Raw genomic sequence first — 25592 nt, 5'->3', positions numbered from 1 at the left:
CCCTCTGGTCAACATATGAAATAACAAGTGTGTGTAAAAAATTTAAATGCGCCCCCTTTGGCCAAAATTAATTAAAACAATATAATGAATATGTACATAGAGACATACTGTAATGACTTGAAGTAAATAATAGAGATTAAAAACCAATTACAAACAAAACATTAAAAAAAAAAAAATTAACTAAAAGCAGTCTTTTTCTCACAATGTGTTGACGTTTTTCTTATAAAATTGGGAACAATTTCTCATATTATTTCTGTTTCTGTAATATTGCAATATTTTCTTGTAAAATTATTACTTTTTTAATGTAAAATTATTACTTTTTAATGCAAAATGGTGACATTTGTCATATACAATTCTGACTTTTATCACATTATTGCCAATTTTTTTGGTTGTTCTTGTAAAACAGTGACATTTTTTGAGTAAAATTATGACTTTTGTCATAATTTTTGCCATGTGAAATTCCGATTATGTCCAGGGTGTACCCTGCCTTCCGCCCGATTGTAGCTGAGATAGGCTCCAGCGCCCCCCGCGACCCCAAAGGGAATAAGCGGTAGAAAATGGATGGATGGATTATAATATTGCCCAATTGTTTATGTTTTCTTATAAAATGTTGTCTTTTGCCGGGTAAAATTATGACTCTTTTCATAAAGTTGCCAACATTTGAAGCTTTTCTTGTAAAATTGCGACTGTTTTGAGTAAAATTCCAACCTTTATCATAACATTGCACAAATGTTCAGTTTTTCTTGTCAAATTTTGACTTGCATTGAGTAAAATGAATTTTTTCAATGTAAAATCATAACTTTAATGCAAAATGGCGACATTTGTCATATACAATTCTGACTTTTATCACATCATTGCCTATTTTTTAGTAAAATAGTGACATTTTTTGAGTAAAATTATGACTTTTGTCCTAATTTTTGCCCAGTAAAATTTCGATTGTTATTATAATATTGCCAAAATTGCCAAAATGTTTAAGTTTTCTTATAAAATTGTGACCTTTATTGGGTAAAATTACGACTATTTTTAATAACATTGCACAAATGTTCCGTTTTTCTTGTAAAATTTGGACTTGCGTTGAGTAAAATTATGACTTTTATTATAACACTGCCAAAATTCCAAGTTTTTCTTGTGAAATTGTGACCTTTTTTCTTGTGAAATTCCAACTCATTTTTCACTACAAGCTTTTTTATATTTGCATAGTATGTATATATTATTAATGTTGTAAATACACTTCTTTATATATCTAGAAAGGCTGGTCCTAAAGAGGGAGGCATTTTTCTCAGGTCTCAAGAAGTTAAATACAAGAATGTGTGTGTGTGTGTGTGTGTGTGTGTGTGTGTGTGTGTGTGTGTGTGTGTGTGTGTGTGTGTGTGTGTGTGTGTGTGTTCTTGTATTTCTACCTTTCTTGAGACATCAAGAAGGAAAAGTAGCTTCCGTAGGAGGAGGTGTGAACAAGTGATGACATACATCATGGTCCCAATACAGAAAACCATTGCATCTAATAGAGAGCCAAATACTAGAGTCCGTGAACATTGCTCCAAAGTCAGGATTTTGTGTTGATTTAATGTGCATACAAAAGTAAACATTGACAGGTGCAGAGGCAGCAATATGATCAAACAAGATGGCAGCTAAGTGTGTCGCTTTTAAAAGTGCTCCCCCTCTGGTTAACATATGAAATAACAAGTGTGTGTAAGAAATTGAAATGTGTCCCCTTTGGCCAACATTTTTTTTTTTAATATTTATATAGAGACATACTGTAATAACTAGAAGTAAATAATGAAGACTGAAAACCAATTACAAACAAAAAATAAAAATAAATGAACTAAAAGCAGTCTTTTTCTCACAATGTGTCGACTTTTTTCTTATAAAATTGGGAACAATTTCTCATATTATTTCTGTTTCTGTACAATTGCAATATTGACTCGTAAAATTTTTACTTTTTTTAATGTAAAATTCTAACTTTTTAACGCAAAATGGCGACATTTGTCATATACAATTCTGACTTTTATCACAATATTGCCAATTTTTTTGGGTTGGTCTTGTACAATAGTGACATTTTTTGAGTAAAATTATGACTTTTGTCATCATTTTTGCCCAGTAAAATTCAGATTATTATTATAAAATTAACCACATTTTTAGGTTTTCTTATAAAATGTAGACTTTTGTCGGGTAAAGTTATGACTCTTTTCATAAAATTGCCAAAATTGTACGTTTTTTTTGTAAAATTGCGACTGTTATTGAGTAAAATTCCAACATTTATCGTAACATTGCACAAATGTTCCGTTTTTCTTGTAAAATTTGAACTTGCGTTGAGTAAAATTATGACTTTTATTATAACAAAAATTCCAAGTTTTCCTTGTGAAATTGTGACCTTTTTTCTTGTGAAATTCCAACTCATTTTTCACAACAATCTTTTTTATATTTGCATAGTATGTATATATTATTAATGTTGTAAATACACTTCTTTATATATCTAGAAAGGCTGGTCCTAAAGAGGGAGGCATTTTTCTCAGGTCTCAAGAAGATAAATACAAGAATGTGTGTGTGTGTGTGTGTGTGTGTGTGTGTGTGTGTGTGTCACACTTGAGGCCAATGAGCAGCAATTAAAGGGAGCACCAGGACATGCGAGGGCTTGGCGGAAACATTGTGGCTGTGGGTGGAGGGACGTGCGAAGGGTGGGAATGTAAGGAGGAGTGTGTAAGGGGGCGGGCTCTAGCAATCCCACACACACACACACACACACACACACACACGCACACACACTGCGCTCAGTCTGGTTTGGGCGTGCGAGGCGGCAGCATGTGTGAGCGTGTGCGTGGGACGTGTAGCTAACCATCTGTGGAGCTCCGAGCAGCAAAAGGTACCGATGCACGCTTACCTTTTTTCCCTCAAATACCTTTTTCAAGGATGTAGCCGAGTGGTGTGATGCACTCACTCACTCGGTGTGTGTGTGTGTGTGTGTGTGTGTGTGTGTGTGTGTGTGTGTGTGTGCACCAGTATTCCTTCATTTATTTACACGCTGGAGAAAAGTGTCTGTTCAGTGGAGCGTGCTGACAGCGTTTATCAATCATTCATGTCCTGAGTGGGACCAGACCTCGCCGTCTTTCCTTAAGCTGCCATCTAAAGGAATATAGGACCACCTAAAGGATTATAGGACCACCTAAAGGAATATAGGACCACCTAAAGGAATAGAGCACAAAGGAGAAAGCCGACACCTGCAGAAAGTGAGTGCAAGGTGAAGACATCTTGGACAAACTTGGTGTGTGTGCTATTTGACAGCAAGTTTGTGCATGTGACCCGGGGGGGGTGGGGGTCAAAGGGTGCCCCTGATGTCCACCCCCCCTTCCTCACATCTGTTCCCGAAAAGAGAAACAAAAAGTCAGGAAGCGGCAGATACTAGTAGTGCAGAATGTTCTGTATTATTTATTTTTCCTGGTCGCTTTGCACGCTTTCCCCAACTCCATAATCAGGGGCGGCCTTTCTCAAAAAAAGGCGAAAGCATTTATAGCGGCATAAAGAGTGAGGGAGGAGGCGAAAAGTGTCCCAGGATGAGGCGACAGGTGGCGCTATAAGGCTTGAGTGTGAGGTCAGGCGAGCTAAAGGAAAATAGGACCACCTAAAATAATATAGGACGATCCAAAGGAATTTAGGACGATCTAAAGGAATTTAGGACGATTTAAAGGAATTTAGGACGATCTAAAGGAATTTAGGACGATCTAAAGGAATATAGGATGATTTAGAGGAATATAGGACCGCCTAAAATAATATATGACGATCTAAAGGAATATAGGACGATCTAAAGGAATTTAGGACGATCTAAAGGAATTTAGGACGATCTAAAGGAATATAGGATGATTTAGAGGAATATAGGACCACCTAAAATAATATATGACGATCTAAAGGAATTTAGGACGATCTAAAGGAATATAGGATGATTTAGAGGAATATAGGACCACCTAAACTAATATATGACGATCTAAAGGAATATAGGACGACCTAAAGGAATATAGGACAATTTAAAGGAATTTAGGACGATCTAAAGGAATATAGGACGATTTAAAGGAATTTAGGACGATCTAAAGGAATATAGGATGATTTAGAGGAATATAGGACCACCTAAAATAATATATGACGAGATAAAAGAATATAAGACGATCTAAAGGAATATATGACGATTTAAAGGAATTTAGGACGATCTAAAGGAATATAGGATGATTTAAAGGAATTTAGGACGATCTAAAGGAATTTAGGATGATTTAAAGGAATTTAGGACGATCTAAAGGAATATAGGACCACCTAAAATAATATAGGACAATCTAAAGGAATATATGACTATCTAAAGGAATATATGGCGATTTAAAAGAATTTAGGATGATTTAAAGGAGTTTAGGACGAATTAAAGGAATTTAGGACGATTTAAAGAAATATAGGACGATCTAAAGGAATTTAGGACGATCTAAAGGAATATAGGACGATCTAAAGGAATATAGGACGATCTAAAGGAATTTAGGACGATCTAAAGGAATATAAGATGATCTAAAGGAATTTAGGACGATCTAAAGGATTTTAGGACGATCTAAAGGAATATAGGACGATTTAAAGGAATATAGGACAATTTAAAGGAATTTAGGACGAACTAAAGGAATTTCGGACGATCCAAAGGAATATAGGACGATCTAAAGGAATATAGGACGATCTAAAGAAATATAGGACGATCTAAAGGAATATAGGACGATTTAAAGGAATTTAGGATGAACTAAAGGAATTTCGGACGATCCAAAGGAATATAGGACGATCTAAAGGAATATAGGACCACCTAAAGGATTATAGGACCACCTAAAGGAATATAGGACCACCTAAAGGAATATAGGACCACCTAAAGGAATAGAGCACAAAGGAGAAAGCCGACACCTGCAGAAAGTGAGTGCAAGGTGAAGACATCTTGGACGATCTTTGCCCCCCCCCCCCCTGGTGTGTGTGCTATTTGACTGCAAGTTTGTGCATGTGACCCGGGGAAGGAGGTCAAAGGGCGCCCCGATGTCCACCCCCCCTTCCTCACATCTTCTTCCCGAAAAGAGAAACAAAAAGTCAGGAAGCGGCAAATACTAGTAGTGCAGAATGTTCTGTGTTATTTATTCTTCCTGGTCGCTTTGCACGCTTTCCCCAACTCCATAATCAGGGGCGGCCTTTCTCAAAAAAGGCGAACGCGTTTATAGCGGCGTAAAGAGTGAGGGAGGAGGCGGAAAGTATTAGTATATTAATTTTCCTGCCAATCTTGCATTTTTTTAAAAAGCTGTCATTGCTCCAAAAATAATAATGAATCAAAATCAATGTTGTTACGAATTATTGACATTCAAGGCTCTAAATACTTAACACATTTTCTTTAACAAAAGGGCATAAAACAAACAAAAAAACATGGAAAAAAATAAATATATATATATATATATATATATATATATATATATATATATATATATATATATATATATATATATATATATATATATATATATATATATATATATAAATATTTTAAAAAATATTTAAAAGTGTAATATTTGATGTGAAGTAATTAGAGCCTTAAATATGTCAATAATTCATAACAACCTTTTGGATCCCCAATAATCTTAGTGTGATTTTTTCTTAAAACTGTCATTGCTCAAAAAATAATAATGAATCAAAATCAATGTTGTTATGAATTATTGACATATTCAAGGCTCTAATTACTTGATGCATTTTCTTTAACAAAAGGGCTAAAACCAACAAAAAAAACATGAATTTTTTTTTATAATAAATTCAACAGATAAATCTGAAGGTGATCTAGAGATTTAAGCGTTGAATGTAAAAAATAAATACAAATTCTTGACTTATTTTTAACACTTTTATGATTAGGACCCTTTTGGATCACCAATAATTTGGTGTGTTTTTTTTTTTAAAAGCTGTCATTGCTCCAAAAAAAATAATGTTGTTATGAATTATTGACATATTTAAGGCTCCAATTACTTCACACTAAATATTACACTTTGAAATATTTTTTGGGGAAAATACTGTATATTTTGTGTGTTTGCCATTTATAAAAAATAAAAACAATTATTTAACAAAAAGGACATAAAATGAACACGAATAATGCAAATTTTCTTTTTAGTATGTATAAAAGATAAAATGTTTTCTTTAACAAAAAGAGCATAAAAAAACCAAAGAAATATGGAAATAAATGATAAAAACTTAAATTCAACAGATATATCTGAAGTCGATCCCTAGATTTAAGCGTTGAATGTAAAATAAAATAAAAATGCTTGACTTTTATGATTAGGACCTTTTTGGATCCCCAAGAATTGTAGTGGGATTTTTTTTTTTAAAGCAGTCATTGCTCAAAAAATAATAATAAATCAAATATCAATGTTGTTATGAATTATTGACATAATTAAGGCTCCAATTACTTCATATCAAATATTAAACTTTGAAATTATTTTTGGGGAAAATACTGCATATTTAGTGTTTTTGCCATTTATAAAAAAAATGAAAAATTCTTTAACAAAAAGGACATAAAACGAATAAAAAAAAAACCCAAAAATATAACTTTCGTTCATATCAGCGTCGCTATACAGCGCAAAAAAACTGCAAATAAAATAACCGCAAAAATGAGAAAATGCAAGATATGCAGGATAATATATATAATTTTTTTTTTTTTTTTTACAATTATCAGTTTTTACTATACAGTTTATATTGTTTTCTCCTGTTGTTTTTCCTCTAAAACTGGCAATAATAATGAATCAAAAACCAATGTTGTTATGAATTATTGACATATTTAAGCCTCCAATTACTTCACATCAAATATTACACTTTGAAATACTTTTGGGGAAAATATTGCATATTTTGGGTGTTTGCCATTAATAAAAAAATAAAAAAAATTCTTTAACAAAAAGGACATAAAACGAACCAAAAAAAACCCATACAAAATATATTATCGCATCGTTTGTATCAGCGTCGCTATACAGCGCAAAAAAACAGCAAATAAAATAAGCGCAAAAATGGGAAAATGCAAGATATGCAGGATAATATATATTATTTTTGTATTTACAATTATCAGTTTTTTCTATACAGTTTATATTGTTTTCTACTGTTGTTTTTCCTCTAAAACTGGCAATAATAATGAATCAAAACCAATGTTGTTATGAATTGAAATATTTAAGGCTCCAATTACTTCACATCAAATATTACACTTTGAAACATTTTTTGGGGAAAATACTGCATATTTTGTGTGTTTGCCATTTATAAAATTTTTTTTAAAATTCTTTAACAAAAAGGACATAAAACGAACCAAAAATAAAAACCATAAAAAAATATAACTTATCGCATCGTTCGTATCAGCGTCGCTATACAGCCCCCAAAAACATGTAAATAAAATAACTGCAAAAATGGGAAAATGCAAGATATGGAGGATAATATATATATATATATATATATATATATATATATATATATATATATATATATATATATAAAAAAATATATATATATATATATATATATATATATATATATATATATATATATATATATATATATATTTTTTACAATTATCAGATTTTACTATACAGTTTATATTGTTTTCTATTGTTGTTTTTCCTCTAAAACTGGCAATAATAATGAATCAAAACCAACGTTGTTATGAATTATTGACATATTTAAGGCTCCAATTACTTCACATCAAATATTACACTTTGAAATATTTTTTGGGGAAAATACTGCATATTTTGTGTGTTTGCCATTTATAAAAAATGAAAACAATTATTTAACAAAAAGGACATAAAACGAACCAAAAAACCCCCATAAAAAAATATAACTTATCGCATCGTTGGTATCAGCGTTGGTATCAGCGTTGGTATCAGATTAGATTAGATTTGATTTAGATTTATTGGTCCCCTTGGGGGAATTCATTCAGTGTCGCTATACAGCGCAAAAAAACTGCAAATAAAATAACCGCAAAAATGGGAAAATATATATATATATATATATATTATTATTTTGTTTATTATTTATTTATTTTATTTTATTTTTGTATTTTTACAATTATCAGTTTTTACTATGCAGTTTATACCAATGTTGTTGACCTATTCAAGACTCCAATTACTTCACATCAAATATTCCACTTTGAAATATTTTTGGGGGTAAATATTGCATTTTTTGTTTTTGCCATTTATAACAAAATCTAAAGTTTTCTTTTACAAAAAGGGCATAAAACAAACTAAAAAACATGAAAAAAAAAAGGTTATAATCAATAGATTATTCTGAAATTGATCTATAGATTTAAGCGCTGAAAGTAAAAAAAATAATTAAAAAAAAGTATGACTTGATTTTAACACTTTTATGAGTTTTTGAAACCCTGAGAATTTCCGCGGGATTTTTTGCTCAAAAAAAACCCCCAAAATGAAATAAAATCAAGTTATTGTGAATTATTGACCTATTTGGTTAGGTTGAGGTTCATTTCGAACATTGTATACAATTTCAACACATTACATCACACATTTACCTTATTTTCCTTTCTCGTTACAACATGTCCGAAAAGGAGTAGGAAGAAACAAAGCTAAGTTTAAGGATGCACTCCCGACCAAAGAGAAAGAGATGATACAGTACTATCTGCTCGCAGATGCCCCTCGGTGGTTGTTTGAGCACACTGCAGCTAGCCCTGGATAGTCCCGCTCCTGAATGCTTCAGTCACGCGCAGGATTCTCACAGGAATGAGGCAATTACAATAGGATTACGGTTCCTCATTACAGCATGTCCGACAGGGAGTAGGAAGAAGCAATTAATAATACATCAATATATAAATAGATAAATAACAATAAATAAGGTAAATAAATAGTTAAGTCATTTCTGGTTCGTAATATGAGATGAATAAGATGATGTACTTCTTTTTTTTTTCAATAAGGTTGATATTAGATCTATGTCTATGAATATATTCCATCATTGAATTCCACATACTGATATAGTGAAGGTGTATTTCTCCTCTTCCATGGTCAAGTTGTTGAGTGGCAGGTGATAGTTTGCTTTGTGTGTCACGTCAGCTCCTTGCAAAGTCACTAAATAGCAATTCATTTCACTATTTTTTCATTCACTCAATAAAGATAAAACTGGTGTGTGTGTGCGTGTGTGTGTTTGTGTGTGTGTGTGTGTGTGTGCGTGTGTGTGCACGCGTTTCATACTTTGTTTTCCAAATTGACAAAGACTGAACTGGAGCCTGGGGCTGTAAAAGCGAGGGAAAGCCATTATCTCCTACACTCTGATTATCCCCTGCTTTGTGTAACTGTGTGTGTGTGTGTGTGTGTGTGTGTGTGTGTGTGTTGTCACACAACCATGTGCTTTGTGTGCGTACAGTAAGCTAATATAGAGTGTGTGTGTGTGCATAAAAGGGGGATGGGACTCAGTGCGGCAAGCCCTGTGGGTGTGTGTGTGTGTGTGTGCGTGTGTGTGTGTGTGTGTGTGTGTGTGTGTGTGTGTGTGTGTGTGTGTGTGTGTGTGTGTGTGTGTGGTGACCCACTTTGATCCTCTGCCCCGGTGCCAAGTCACCTATATTAGTGTAGTGCATTAATAAACATCAAGATGGGCGCTTGTTTATGTGATTTTAGAACAGGTGTGTCACAATTGTTTGTAGTCAGGGCCGCATCAATACACACACACACACACACACACACATATATATATATATATATATATATATATATATATATATATATATATATGTATGTATGTATGTATGTATGTATGTATGTATGTATGTATATATATATGTATATATATGTATATATATGTATATATATATACATATATATGTATATATATATACATATATATACACATATATATATATATATACATATATATATATATATATATGTATATATATGTATATATATATACATATATATACACATATATATATATATATATATATATATATATATATATATATATATATATGTGTGGATTGATGCGGCCCTGACTACTGATATATGTATGTATGTATGTATGTATATATATATATAAACATACATATATATATATATATATATATATACATACATATATATACATATATACATACATATATATATACACTGTATATATATATATATGTATATATATATATATATATATGTATATATATGTATGTATCTATACATGTTTATATATACATACATACATACACACACACATACACATATATATATATATATATATATATATATATATATATATATATATATATATATTTATATATATATATATATATATATATATATATATATAGCCAATTTGCATAGGCAACAGTTTATTACGATTTTACAGATTCACGGATAACTTGCTTTGAAATCGTTAGTCAATGTAGCAAGTATTTTGTCGGGCCGCTTGAAATGGTGTGGTATGCCACATTGAATTGTGTAGCAGGCCATGTTGAATGATGCAGCGGGCTACTTTATAAATGGGGTGGTAGGCCACATTAAATGGGCCACTTAAATGGTGTGGAGGGCTACTTTAAATAATGTGGAGGGTCACATTAAATGATGTGGCGGGCCGCTTTAAATGAAGTGGAGGGTCACAATAAATGGCATGGCGGGACACATTAATTGAAGTGGTAGGCCACCTTAAATGATGTGCATGGTTACGTTAAATGATATGGTGTGCCATTTTAGATTATATGGAGGGTCGCTTTAAATGACACGGTGTGCCACATTAAATGGTGTGGCAGGTCACTTTAAATGACATGGTGTGCCACAATAAATGATGTGGCAGGTCACTTTAAATAATGTGGTGGGCCAGTTTAAATGATGTAGAGGATCACGTTAAATGACACATTAAATGATGTGGCAGGCCACACTAAATGATGTGGCTGGCCAATCTAAATGATGTGGCGGGCCACTTTAAATGATGTAGAGGGTCACGTTAAATGACACATTAAATGATGTGGCAGGTCACTTTAAATGATGTGGTGGTCCACTTTAAATGATGTAGAGAGTCATTTTAAATGACACATTAAATGATGTGGCGGGCCACTTTAATTGATTGATATGTGGAGGGTCACATTACATGATGTAGTGTGACGCATGTGGCCCCAGGGCCTTCAGTGTGACACGTCTGCTCTAGAGGATGATGGTGCGTTCAGGTACCATCTATGGATGTTCTCACACTCACACTGGAAAAGGGGTAGCACCAGATAAGCTTTGCTTCTTCCTACTCCTTTTCGGACATGTCAGTTGTGTGGTGATAATGTGATCACTGATGATGTCATAGAGAATACATCATGTGTGTTATACATAGTATTCATTAGTAGGACTAATAAACATAGTTCATATTAAACATCATGTGTGTTATACAGTCAGTACATAGTATTCATTAGTAGGACTAATAAACATAATTCATAATAAACATGTGTGTTATACAGTACAAAGTATTCATTAGTAGGACTAATAAACATAGTTCATATTAAACATCGTGTGTCACTTTAATGACACTAAACAGTCACAGAGTGTCTAGACCTAGAGAATGTGTCACTGAATGTCCTAACTCATGCTCACGTCATCATCCTCATTAGTCTTGTCACTTATTGTTTGTATTTCTAGTTACTATTTATTGTTGAATGTGAATGAAATCCAGTCAAGACATTTTAACGTGGTTGTGAGGACACCAAAAAGAAGATTCTTTTCCTCGTCCCGATACTTAAGTCTGGGCTCAAGTGCGTGTGTTGACACGTCGTCCTTCCGGTTGCTCAGGTTGTCCTAGTCCCGCACACATGTTGTCCTAGTCCTGCACACATGTTGTCCTAGTCCTGCACACATGTTGTCCTAGTCCTGCACACAGGTTGTCCTAGTCCTGCACACATGTTGTCCTAGTCCTGCACACAGGTTGTCCTAGTCCTGCACACATGTTGTCCTAGTCCTGCACACATGTTGTCCTAGTCCTGCACACATGTTGTCCTAGTCCTGCACACAGGTTGTCCTAGTCCTGCACACATGTTGTCCTAGTCCTGCACACAGGTTGTCCTAGTCCTGCACACATGTTGTCCTAGTCCTGCACACATGTTGTCCTAGTCCTGCACACAGGTTGTCCTAGTCCTGCACACATGTTGTCCTAGTCCTGCACACATGTTGTCCTAGTCCTGCACACAGGTTGTCCTAGTCTTGCACACATGTTGTCCTAATCCTGCACACATGTTGTTCTAGTCCTGCACACAGGTTGTCCTAGTCCTGCACACATGTTGTCCTAGTCTTGCACACATGTTGTCCTAGTCCTGCACACAGGTTGTCCTAGTCCTGCACACAGGTTGTCCTAGTCCTGCACACAGGTTGTCCTAGTCCTGCACACATGTTGTCCTAGTCCTGCACACATGTTGTCCTAGTCAGGTTGTCCTAGTCCTGCACACATGTTGTCTTAGTCCTGCACACATGTTGTCCTAGTCCTGCACACATGTTGTCCTAGTCCTGCACACATGTTGTCCTAGTCCTGCACACAGGTTGTCCTAGTCCTGCACACATGTTGTCCTAGTCCTGCACACAGGTTGTCCTAGTCCTGCACACATGTTGTCCTAGTCCTGCACACATGTTGTCCTAGTCCTGCACACAGGTTGTCCTAGTCCTGCACACATGTTGTCCTAGTCCTGCACACATGTTGTCCTAGTCCTGCACACATGTTGTCCTAGTCCTGCACACATGTTGTCCTAGTCCTGCACACAGGTTGTCCTAGTCCTGCACACAGGTTGTCCTAGTCCTGCACACATGTTGTCCTAGTCAGGTTGTCCTAGTCCTGCACACATGTTGTCCTAGTCCTGCACACAGGTTGTCCTAGTCCTGCACACATGTTGTCCTAGTCCCTGGAATGTCATTCATGTTCCTCCCTCTGCTTCTGTGCTGTCCAAAGTGTGTCACGGGGGCCATTTGCAGCTCTTTGTTTGAACTAAAAAAGTGTAATAAAAGAGCAAACAGGTGGAATGTAAGAAGAAAAAGTTGCAATGTTGACTCTAATAACACAAAACTGCCATGCAGACTGGTTTTTTTTACTCTAAAAGTGTCATAACGGGGGCGGGGGGGTCTCCGCAGCTTACTGCGAGGTTTGTTCTCCCAGGATGCAAACGGACTTTTCTGGACAAGACGTGCAGGTAGGAACATGATTTAATCTTGACTCTCAAACAAAAAGGCGCACAAGGCGAAGGCACAACTTAGCGCAGGAAACAAAAGCTAACACTTAACATAAACTACGGACAGGGCAAAAAAACTGTCTAACTGTGGCATGAACAAACTAAACTTACTTGGCAAGGCATGAAGCAAACAATGGCATGACACAAGCAATGACTAACTGGCATGAAGCAAACAATGGCATGACACAAGCAATGACTGACAGGCTTAAATACTGGTCTCTTGATTAGAGACAGGCTTAAATACTGGTCTCTTGATTAGAGACGGGTGTGTCCCGAACCGCAAGAGGCAGGTGAAAATCGCAAGTCGTCGTGGAAACTAAAACAAACAAGGGTGCACAAAAACAGGAACTCATGGAGTCTTTAAACTAACAGAAAATAACAAAAACATGATCATGACAAAAACTGTCATTGCTCAAAGAATAATAATGAATCAAAATCAATGTTGTTATGAATTATTGACACATTCAAGGCTACAAATTACTTCACATCAAATATTACACTTTGAAATATCTTTTGGGGAAAATATTGCAATATTTTATATCTGTTTGCATTAGAAATAAAGGGCATCAAACAAACAAACAAACAAAAAAAACATTAGAAAAAAATAATTAAAATGTTTTATTTATGGATAAATCTGAAGTTAATCAGGAGATTTAAGCGTTGAAAGTAAAAATTAAAAATAAAAGTATTTTTTAAATAATAAAAAAAAAAAATTAATGTTATTTTTATTGACATCCATCATCAAACATTCCTATCCATTACATCATATTCACATACATCATATATCTGTTGTCTGCCCTAAATGTCAAAATATTTCTTGTTTATATCCCAACCTAAAAAGAAAGTAGTATCTACAAATACATCGATTAAACAAACAAAAAAAGAAATAATAATATATTGATAATAATAATAATCAGAATTTTTATGTATGTATGTATGTATATACGTATATATATATATATATATATATATATATATATATATATATATATATATATATATATATATATATATATATATATATATATATATGTATATATATATATATATGTATGTATGTATGTATGTATGTATGTATGTATGTATGTATGTATGTATGTATGTATGTATGTGTGTATGTGTGTGTGTATGTATGGGTATATATATATATATATATATATATATATATATACATGTATGTATGTATGTATGTGTATGTGTGTGTGTATAAATATATACCGTGTATATATATATATATATATATATATATATATATATATATATATGTATATATATATATATATGTATATATATATATATATATATATATATATATATATATATATATATATATATATATATATATATATATATATATATATATATATAAACAATTTAAAAATGTGGACAGCGAAAACTTTCCAGGAAGAGGTGAAAATAGGGCTGTGGAAAACCAGGAATTCCACTCAATTTCTTGGGGATCCAAAAGGGTCCCACTCATAAACAAGTTATATAACTAATACTCAGGAATGAAATTAAAAAAAATATAAACAGATACATACATATACTGTGTGTATATATATATATATATATATATATATATATATATATATATATATATATATATATATATATATATATATATATATATATATATGTATGTATATATATATGTATATATATATATATATATATATATATATATATATATATATATATATATATATATATATATATATATATGAGTATTAGTTATATAACTTGTATATGAGTGGGACCCTTTTGGATCCCCAAGAAATGTAGTGGAATTCCTGGTTTTCCACAGCCCTATTTTCACCTCTTCCTGGAAAGTTTTCGCTGTCCACATTTTTAAATGGTTTTTGACCATTTTACCTTCAAAGCATTCTTCTTCATTGGGACAACAAAACTACCATTTTTCTTTTCGTACAAAGTCCCCCGGTTTTCCCGAAATTCCAGGAATTCCGAAATACCCATTTAAATTCAAACGGGTTACTACGCCAACATTTTCAACCGTTTTGAAAAATTCCAACACCGAGCCATTTGTATCATCCTGGACAATTGTTGTATTGCCTACATTTTCAAAAGTTTCCGTTTTTCCCGAAAATTCCCAAAATTCCAGGAAATTCCCATTCAAATCAATGGACGTATTCTTAGTTATACAATGGCCAAAATTCTCAAAATTTTGTGTCATTTTTTTACCCTCACGGTTTTTCCACATATGTCTAACACAAAACATGTTGTCCCTTTCCCAAATTTTCACGGAATTTCCGGTAATTTTCTCCCCATTGACAACGAATGAGAAATTTACAAACTTCCCCATAACCCACATTTCTCATCCGATTCGAACGGTTCCAACATCCACACACTCCACTCACCCTGGACACTCAAGCCGGCGTGTTTCCCGATTCCCAAAACTCCATGATTACCCGGAATTACCAGGAACTTCACCCATTACAAAATGAATGGGCAATATATAAAACTCCATATTCCACATTTCTGAACCGATTCGAAGGGTTCCAACATCCACACACTCCACTCACCCTGGGGTTAAGTGCGGCTTCATAGCTTACCAAAGTCATACTAAAACATTTTGATAGATTTTTGAGCCCCGTGTGTCATGTTTTATATTTTCAATGGAAAATATAAAATGTTGTGTACTCATATTGCAGTCTACACGTATCTCTTATGTTTGACTGCCATCTACTGGTCACACCTATCATTACACCATGTACCAAATAAAATAGTTTCGAGGTCGGTAAGCAAAACCAGAATTATTCTTTACATGGTTATAAGGCGCACTGTCGAGTTTTGAGGAAAAAAAAGGATTTTAAGTGCGCCTTATAGTCCGGAAAATACAGTAATATACTTTTTTAAAACATTATTATGACCGAGACCCTTTCGGGTCCCTATGACCAAACTTAAGGGGAGCCCTAAAGGTAAAAAAAAATCTATATATTGTAATAATAATAATAGATTTTATTTGTAAAAAGCACGTTACATTGAGTAAACAACCTCAAAGTGCTACAGTGTATTAAAAAAAAAAAGAAGATAATAACAAATAAATACAAATAAAAACTAGAACAGCCAAATAGCTAGAACTAGTATGCATATATCTAAAAAAAGTTTAAAAAAAAAGAAAAAAAGAATGGTTTTTAAAGCCTTTTTAAAAAAAGCATCCACAGTCTGTAGTGCCCTCAGGTGGTCAGGGAGAGCGTTCCACAGGAGGAGGTTAGCCTGTCCGGAGCGGAGGTGTCGTGTGGTGAGCAGTTCTTTGAGGTAGAGGGGGGGAATTACCATTGAGGCACTGGTGGGTTAGTAGGGAGACTTTGTATTCAATCCTGAGTGGAACAGGAAGCCAGTGAAGGGATTTGAGAATTTGAGAATGGTTTTAAAAGTGAAAAATATCAAAATGGCCCCCGGGTGCTTTCACTTTCAGTGTGCGGCCCTCAGAGGAAAAAGTTTGGACACCCCTGCTGTGCCTCCATTTTTTTTTACTGATGTCCCCTCTCCTCTCCTCTCCTCTCCTCTCCTCTCCATCTCCTCATTCCTGCCCACTCAGCCATGCCCGCACATTATCTTTCATCAGCGCTGCCTTCAAGCCCACACGTGGACTGGAGCTGTTTTTGTATTTCTACCCTTCTTGAGACATGAACAAGGAAAAGTAGCTTCCACATGAGGACCGAGTGATGACATAAATCATGGTCCCAATAACATTGCATCTAATAGACAATGTCTCATTTGCACCCCTGCTGGTGACAATGAGGGTGCTCCCAAAAAGGAGGGATTTTGTGTCGGTTTTAAAAGTGCTCCCCCTCTGGTCAACATATGAAATAACAAGTGTGTGTAAGAAATTGAAATGCGCCCCCTTTGGCCAAAATTAATAAAAAGAAATAAAATATGTATATAGAGACATACTGTAATAACTTGAAGTAAATAATGAAGATTAAAAACCAATTACAAACAAAAACAAAAAATGAACTAAAAGCAGTCTTTTTCTCACAATGTGTCAACGTTTTTTTTTTTATAAAATTGGGAACAATTTCTCATATTCTTTCTGTTTCTGTAATATTGCAATATTTCTCGTAAAATGTACTTTTTTATGTAAAAGTATTACTTTTTTATGTAAAATTATTACTTTTTAATGCAAAATGGCGACATTTGTCATATAAAATTCGAACTTTTATCACAATATTACCAATTTTTTTGTTGTTCAGCAACATTTTTGGAGTAAAATGATTTTACTCAACGCAAGTCAAAATTTTACAAGAAAAACTGAACATTTGTGCAATGTTGTGATAAAAGTTGGAATTTTACTCAATAACAGTCGCAATTTGACAAGAAAAGCTTCAAAATTTGGGCAATTTTATGAAAAGAGTCGTTATTTTACTCGACAATAGTCACAATTTTATCAGAAAACTTTAAAATGTTGGCAATATTATAATCATAATCGGAATTTTGCTCGGCAAAATTATGACAAAAGTCATCATTTTACTTTTTTATGTAAAATTATTAAAAACGTTAAGTTTTTCTTGTCAACTTTTGACTTGCGTTGAGTAAAATGACGACTTTTATTATAATACTGCCAAAATTGTGAAATTGTGACCTTTTTCTTGTGAAATTCCAACTAATTTTTCACAACAAGCTTTTTTATATTTGCATAGTATGTATATATTATTAGGCCCTGCGATGAGGTGGCGACTTGTCCAGGGTGTACACCGCCTTCCGCCCGATTGTAGTTGAGATAGGCTCCAGCGCCCCCCGCGACCCCAAAAGGAATAAGCGGTAGAAAATGGATGGATGGATGGATGTATATATTATTAATGTTGTAAATACACATCTTTATATATATAGAAAGGCTGGTCGCTTTTAAAAGGGCTCCCCCTCTGGTCAACATATGAAATAACAAGTGTGTGTAAGAAATTGAAATGCGTCCCCTTTGGCCAAAATGAATAAAAATAAATAAAATATGTATATAGAGACATACTGTAATAACTTGAAGTAAATAATGAAGATTAAAAACAATTACAAAAAACAAACAAACAAAAATAAATGAACTAAAAGCAGTGTTTTTCTCACAATGTATCGACGTTTTTCTTATAAAATTGGGAACAATTTCTCATATTATTTCTGTTTCTGTAATATTGCAATATTTTTCGTAAAATGATTACTTTTTTATGTAAAATTATTACTTTTTTATGTAAAATGATTACTTCTTTATGTAAAATTATTACTTTTTAATGCAAAATGGTGTCATAAAATTATGACTTTTATCACAATATTACCAATTTTTTGTTCTTGTAAAACAGCGACATTTTTTTAGTATTTTTGTCATAATTTTGCCAACATTTTAAAGTATTCTGATAAAATTGTGACTTTTGTCGAGTCAAATTACGACACTCTTCATAAAATTGCCAACATTTTAAGCTTTTCTTCTAAAACTGCGACTGTTATTGAGTAAAATTCCAACTTTTATCATAACATTGCGCAAATGTTCAGTTTTTCTTGTCAACTTTTGACTTGCGTTGAGTAAAATGACGACTTTTATTATAATACTGCCAAAATTCGAAGTTTTTCTTGTGAAATTGTGACCTTTTTCTTGTGAAATTCCAACTCATTTTTCACAAGCTTTTTTATATTTGCATAGTATGTATATATTATTAATGTTGTAAATACACTTCTTTATATATCTAGAAAGGCTGGTCCTAAAGAGGGAGGCATTTTTCTCAGGTCTCAAGAAGGTATGAAATACAAGAATGTGTGTGTGTGTGTGTGTGTGTGTGTGTGTGTGTGTGTGTGTGTGTGTGTGTGTGTGTGTGTGTGTGTGTGTGTGTGTGTGTCACTCAGGACCTTTTATCTGAGTGTGTTAATTTGCATCAGTTGTATGGCAGTTGTGAAGATAGTAATTGCAGTATAAAGTGTGTTGTCCACCCAGAGAGAGAGAGAGACTAGTTAAGTTGTTTCCAGCCTCAGTGGCACACTCTGGCCCACTGACCTGGAAGCGATGAGATGGCGTGTGCGCGCGCAAAAGCATGATAAAGACTCAAAGCTTGTTTCTCTTTTCGGGCTATTGTTCGATACCGGCCAGTATTTTAGCTCTTAGGCGCTGAAGTATTTTTGATGTGTGTGTGTATATTCTGTATATAGGGTCATAGTACTTTAGTCCACACCCGCCTACCGCCCCTCAGGCTCTGTGCTCTCATCCAGCTCGTCCAGGTCACTAATGCACCGAGCGGAGAGGCTTTAGTCGCCGTGGTGACGAGTCCGAACAAGTGAGTCGGCTTTTTATTGCGTGTGCGTTTGTGTAAGCGCGCTCGGCTCCCGGGAAATGGACCCACTGACCTGGATCCAGCGGTGTCACCTCCTGGCTGAGAACTCTATCACGACATAAGTGTTTTAATATAGATAATTAATTATATATATTTTTTATGACCTACAGTAAATAAGAAGCAGGAGAAAATATATTTGTATTTGAAATGTAACCTTTCTCTGATAATAATGCCCTCAGCTATCAAGGCATGAAAGGAAGTGTTGACATTAAGTGTGGAAAACAGTCAAATCACATTGAACACTTAACAAAAATATCTTAAAATATGGAATACTGTATGTACGAAATGCTTCATAAGGTGTAACAAAATAGTGCAAAATGTAGACAGAGAAACCTGAGAAGAACTATTTTCTGCAGGTTTTGTGCCAGGAAATATCGGCTGTGTAACATGAATTTGCCCTGTTATTCTTATTTAACTATGAAAAGGAATTTGTGTTATGCAGTAATTATTTAAATTGTATTATTATTATATCGGTCGATATTAATAATTATTGATATTTTTTATGACCTATGGAAAATAAGGAGAATAGAATATTTTATATTTTTATTTGAAATGTAAACTTCCTCTGATTATAATCCCTCAGCTATCAAGGCAGAAAGGAAATGTCAACACAAGCGTGGAAAACAGTCAAACAATGTCAACAAAATAGTAAAATCACATTGAACACTTAACAAAAAGTTTTTAAAAAAAGGAATATTATAAGAAATGCTTCATAAGGTGTAAGAAAATAGTGCAAAATGTAGACATAGAGGAACCTGAGAAGAACCATTTTCTGCAGGTTTAGTGCCAGGAAATAACAGCTGTGTAACATGTATTTGCCCTCTTATTCTTATTTAACTATGAAAAGGAATTTCTGTTATGCAGTAATTATTTAAATTGTATTATTATTATATCGGTCGATATGAATAATTATTGATATTTTTTATGACCTATGGAAAATAAGGAGAATAGAATATTTTATATTTGTATTTGAAATGCAACCTCCCCCTGATTATAATCCCTCAGCTATCAAGGCAGAAAGGAAATGTCAACACAAGCGTGGAAATCACTCCAACAATGTCAACAAAATAGTAAAATCACATTGAACACTTAACAAAAAGATCTTAAAATAAGGAATGTGTAAGAAATGCTTCATAAGGTGTAACAAAATAGTGCAAAATGTAGACATAGAGAAACCTGAGAAGAACTATTTTCTGCAGGTTTAGTGGCAGGAAATATCGTCTGTGTAACATGTATTTGCCCTGTTATTCTTATTTAACTATGAAAAGGAATTTGTGTTATGCAGTAATGATTTAAATTGTATTATTAACAACGTGGATCCAACATTGGACTTCAACGTTGTCTCAGTTTACAAATGTGACTATTTTTCAACGTTGTTTCAAAGTCATTTTTTAAAGAACATGTATGTACGATCAACGTTGTGCCAGTTGGGAAACATCGGAAGTGTAGAATTGTGTAGTGTCAGTGGCAACGCGGGTGAAAGTGGATGATTCCCACACCTGCGAGGCATGAACCCGACACCTTCTTTATGACGAGGAGTTACAGTAAGATGTTGTTGTTGTGCAGAAACCTGCCGAGCGAAGAAGGTCTGGGTGTGGTCTTCTCTCTTTTTGCCGCACCTGACCAACACGCCCGCAGACGCTAACAAACAAAAGCAGCAGATGTGCCCGACAGACAAGAGAAGAGGAAGTAGGCGGCGAGCGTGTCGGTGTTCTCACCTTCCATTTTTGTTGTTGTTGTTCAGTTGTTAAAGCAGGTAAAGATAATAAATTGGAAGTAGAGCAAAGTGCAAGAAGCCACCTTGGATCTCTTGACTGTTCCAAAGGAGACATCCACCAGGTCCATTATCGGCATTTTGATGCTGTTTTTTTTTACAACAGAACTACAATAAATACACATATGATAGCAGTATTTAATCCTTAATAAATAAATAATATGTTGCTACTGGTCCCACCTTTCCTAAAAGATTATGTTCAAAAAAACAACTTAAAGCCTCGTCCAGATGTTTACTGACATATAATATTTATGTTTAAATAACTTTTACTGTAAATTAATATCGGCCTCCTTCACTATTAATAATTGGTATCGGCCCTGAAAAAACCATATCGTCGAGCTATATATATATATATATATATATGTATATATATATATATATATATATATATATATATATATATATATATATATATATATATATATATATATATATGTGTGTGTGTGTGTGTATATATAATAATATGTATGTATGTGTGTATATATATATATATATTTATGTATGTATGTGTATATATGTATGTATGTTGTGTATATATATATATATATATGTATACATACATGTATATTTGTATGTATATGTGTATATATATATGTATGTATGTGTGTGTGTGTATATAAGTGTATACATATATGTACATTTATATGTATGTATGTGTGTATATATGTATGTATGTGTGTGTATATATGTGTACATACATATATATATATATATATATATATTTATATATATATATATATATATAAATATATATATATGTATATTTATATATATATATATATATAAATATATATATATATATGTATGTATGTGTGTGTGTCTGTGTATATATGTATGTGTGTGTATGTATATGTATGTATGTGTATATATGTGTACATACATACATACATACATACATACATATATATATATACATACATACATACATATATATATATACACAGGTGTATATATATATAAATATATATACATACATACATATATATATATATATATATACACTGTATATTATATACCTGTGTGTGTGTGTGTGTATATATATATATATATATATATATATATATATATATACTGTATATTATATACCTGTGTGTGTGTATATATATATATATATATATATATATATATATATATATATATATATATACAGGTAAAAGCCAGTAAATTAGAATATTTTGAAAAACTTGATTTATTTCAGTAATTGCATTCAAAAGGTGTAACTTGTACATTATATTTATTCATTGCACACAGACTGATGCATTCAAATGTTTATTTCATTTAATTTTGATGATTTGAAGTGGCAACAAATGAAAATCCAAAATTCCGTGTGTCACAAAATTAGAATATTACTTAAGGCTAATACAAAAAAGGGATTTTTAGAAATGTTGGCCAACTGAAAAGTATGAAAATGAAAAATATGAGCATGTACAATACTCAATACTTGGTTGGAGCTCCTTTTGCCTCAATTACTGCGTTAATGCGGCGTGGCATGGAGTCGATGAGTTTCTGGCACTGCTCAGGTGTTATGAGAGCCCAGGTTGCTCTGATAGTGGCCTTCAACTCTTCTGCGTTTTTGGGTCTGGCATTCTGCATCTTCCTTTTCACAATACCCCACAGATTTTCTATGGGGCTAAGGTCAGGGGAGTTGGCGGGCCAATTTAGAACAGAAATACCATGGTCCGTAAACCAGGCACGGGTAGATTTTGCGCTGTGTGCAGGCGCCAAGTCCTGTTGGAACTTGAAATCTCCATCTCCATAGAGCAGGTCAGCAGCAGGAAGCATGAAGTGCTCTAAAACTTGCTGGTAGACGGCTGCGTTGACCCTGGATCTCAGGAAACAGAGTGGACCGACACCAGCAGATGACATGGCACCCCAAGCCATCACTGATGGTGGAAACTTTACACTAGACTTCAGGCAACGTGGATCCTGTGCCTCTCCTGTCTTCCTCCAGACTCTGGGACCTCGATTTCCAAAGGAAATGCAAAATTTGCATGGTTGGGTGATGGTTTGGGGTGCCATGTCATCTGCTGGTGTCGGCCCACTCTGTTTCCTGAGATCCAGGGTCAACGCAGCCGTCTACCAGCAAGTTTTAGAGCACTTCATGCTTCCTGCTGCTGACCTGCTCTATGGAGATGGAGATTTCAAGTTCCAACAGGACTTGGCGCCTGCACACAGCGCAAAATCTACCCGTGCCTGGTTTACGGACCATGGTATTTCTGTTCTAAATTGGCCCGCCAACTCCCCTGACCTTAGCCCCATAGAAAATCTGTGGGGTATTGTGAAAAGGAAGATGCAGAATGCCAGACCCAAAAACGCAGAAGAGTTGAAGGCCACTATCAGAGCAACCTGGGCTCTCATAACACCTGAGCAGTGCCAGAAACTCATCGACTCCATGCCACGCCGCATTAACGCAGTAATTGAGGCAAAAGGAGCTCCAACCAAGTATTGAGTATTGTACATGCTCATATTTTTCATTTTCATACTTTTCAGTTGGCCAACATTTCTAAAAATCCCTTTTTTGTATTAGCCTTAAGTAATATTCTAATTTTGTGACACACGGAATTTTGGATTTTCATTTGTTGCCACTTCAAATCATCAAAATTAAATGAAATAAACATTTGAATGCATCAGTCTGTGTGCAATGAATAAATATAATGTACAAGTTACACCTTTTGAATGCAATTACTGAAATAAATCAAGTTTTTCAAAATATTCTAATTTACTGGCTTTTACCTGTATACCTGTGTATATAACGTATGTATGTACCGTATTTTTCGGAGTATAAGTCGCACCGGAGTATAAGTTGCACCTGCCGAAAATGCATAATAAAGAAGGAAAAAAACATATATAAATCGCACTGGAGCCCGGCCAAAATATGAAAAAACTGCGACTTATAGTCCGAAAAATACGGTACATATATATAAGTTAAAGTTAAAGTACCAATGATTGTCACACACACACTAGGTGTGGTGAAATTTGTCCTCTGCATTTGACCCATCCCCTTTGATCACCCCCTGGGAGGTGAGGGGAGCAGTGAGCAGCAGCGGTGCCGCGCCCGGGAATCATTTTTGGTGATTTAACCCCCAATTCCAACCCTTGATGCTGAGTGCCAAGCAGGGAGGTAATGGCTCCCATTTTTATAGTCTTTGGTATGACTCGGCCGGGGTTTGAACTCACAACCTACCCATCTCAGGGCGGACACTCTAACCACTAGGCCACTGAGTAGGTATATATATACCTGTGTATATATATATGTATATATATATATATATATATATATATATATATATATATATGTGTGTGTATATATGTGTACATACATACATATATATATATATATGTATATTTATATGTATGTATGTGTGTGTGTGTGTGTGTATATATATATATATGTATGTACGTGTATGTATATGTATGTATGTGTATATATGTGTACATACATACATACATACATACATACATATATATATATACACACACACACACACACACATACATATATGTATGTACACAGGTATATATATATATATATATATATTTGTATGTATGTATGTATATATATATATATATATATATATATATATATATATATATATATATATATATATATATATATATATATATATATATATATATATATATATATATATATATATATATATATATATATTGACCTCCCAGCGAGACAATGCTGGGAGGATGGTGTTTGTGTGCGACATTGTCAGTCCATTCCTTCTGCACCATCTATTGTCTTCTGTCTGGTCTTCAAGGCAGCATTTTGTTTGCCAGCGTTGTGTTGACTCAGGTGCAGGCAGGGATCTTCTCACATAACTTGCAGCCACCGGCCTAATCCCCTCATGTTTCTTGTTCGGAGTCAAACCACCAACCACCTTATCTAGTGATGTGTGGATCGATACCGTGATATCGATAGCGCCGATACCAGATCTTTATGTTCCGATATCGATCCTCAAATCAAATTATCGACCCTTTTCATACTTTAGTTCGGGGGTGTCCAAACTTGTACTGGAAAGTCCAAGAATGTGGGCCATATTGATATATTTTTGTTTAAAAACATCCTAAAAACATATATAGCTTTGTTATATTGGTGACTAAGTAAATTATTATTAATCGTTAGTTACAACATTTCAGCTTTTTACATACCCATTTTTGGCTCTTATTTCTACTGTTGTTTTTTCCCCATATAAAAACAGAATTAAAATAATATGTAACAATGCGATTATTTAAATGCATAAACTAGTGTCTCAAAACTTCCGCCTGTACAAAAATACACATTTAACAG

The 25592-nt window shown here is 33.9% G+C and overlaps 1 protein-coding gene across 3 annotated transcripts in view; it reads left to right on the top strand.

Moving 5' to 3' along the window:
* The window catches only part of LOC133607848 (rho guanine nucleotide exchange factor TIAM1-like), a 229047-nt gene that overhangs the window by 18011 nt on the left and 185444 nt on the right, over positions 1-25592 (top strand). For 2 of the 3 annotated variants that reach the window (XM_061962859.2, XM_061962858.2), the window contains exon 1: positions 2722-2860. The exons of the other annotated variant lie outside the window; for it this stretch is intronic. The gene's annotated coding sequence lies outside the window, so the exon portion shown is untranslated. Of the gene's footprint in view, positions 1-2721; positions 2861-25592 lie in introns of those variants that run through there. 3 annotated transcript variants of the gene reach the window in all.

The sequence above is a fragment of the Nerophis lumbriciformis genome, linkage group LG09 (assembly GCF_033978685.3).
Source record: "Nerophis lumbriciformis linkage group LG09, RoL_Nlum_v2.1, whole genome shotgun sequence".
NCBI lineage: Eukaryota > Metazoa > Chordata > Actinopteri > Syngnathiformes > Syngnathidae > Nerophis > Nerophis lumbriciformis.
This window is presented reverse-complemented; position numbering and strand designations above follow the sequence as displayed.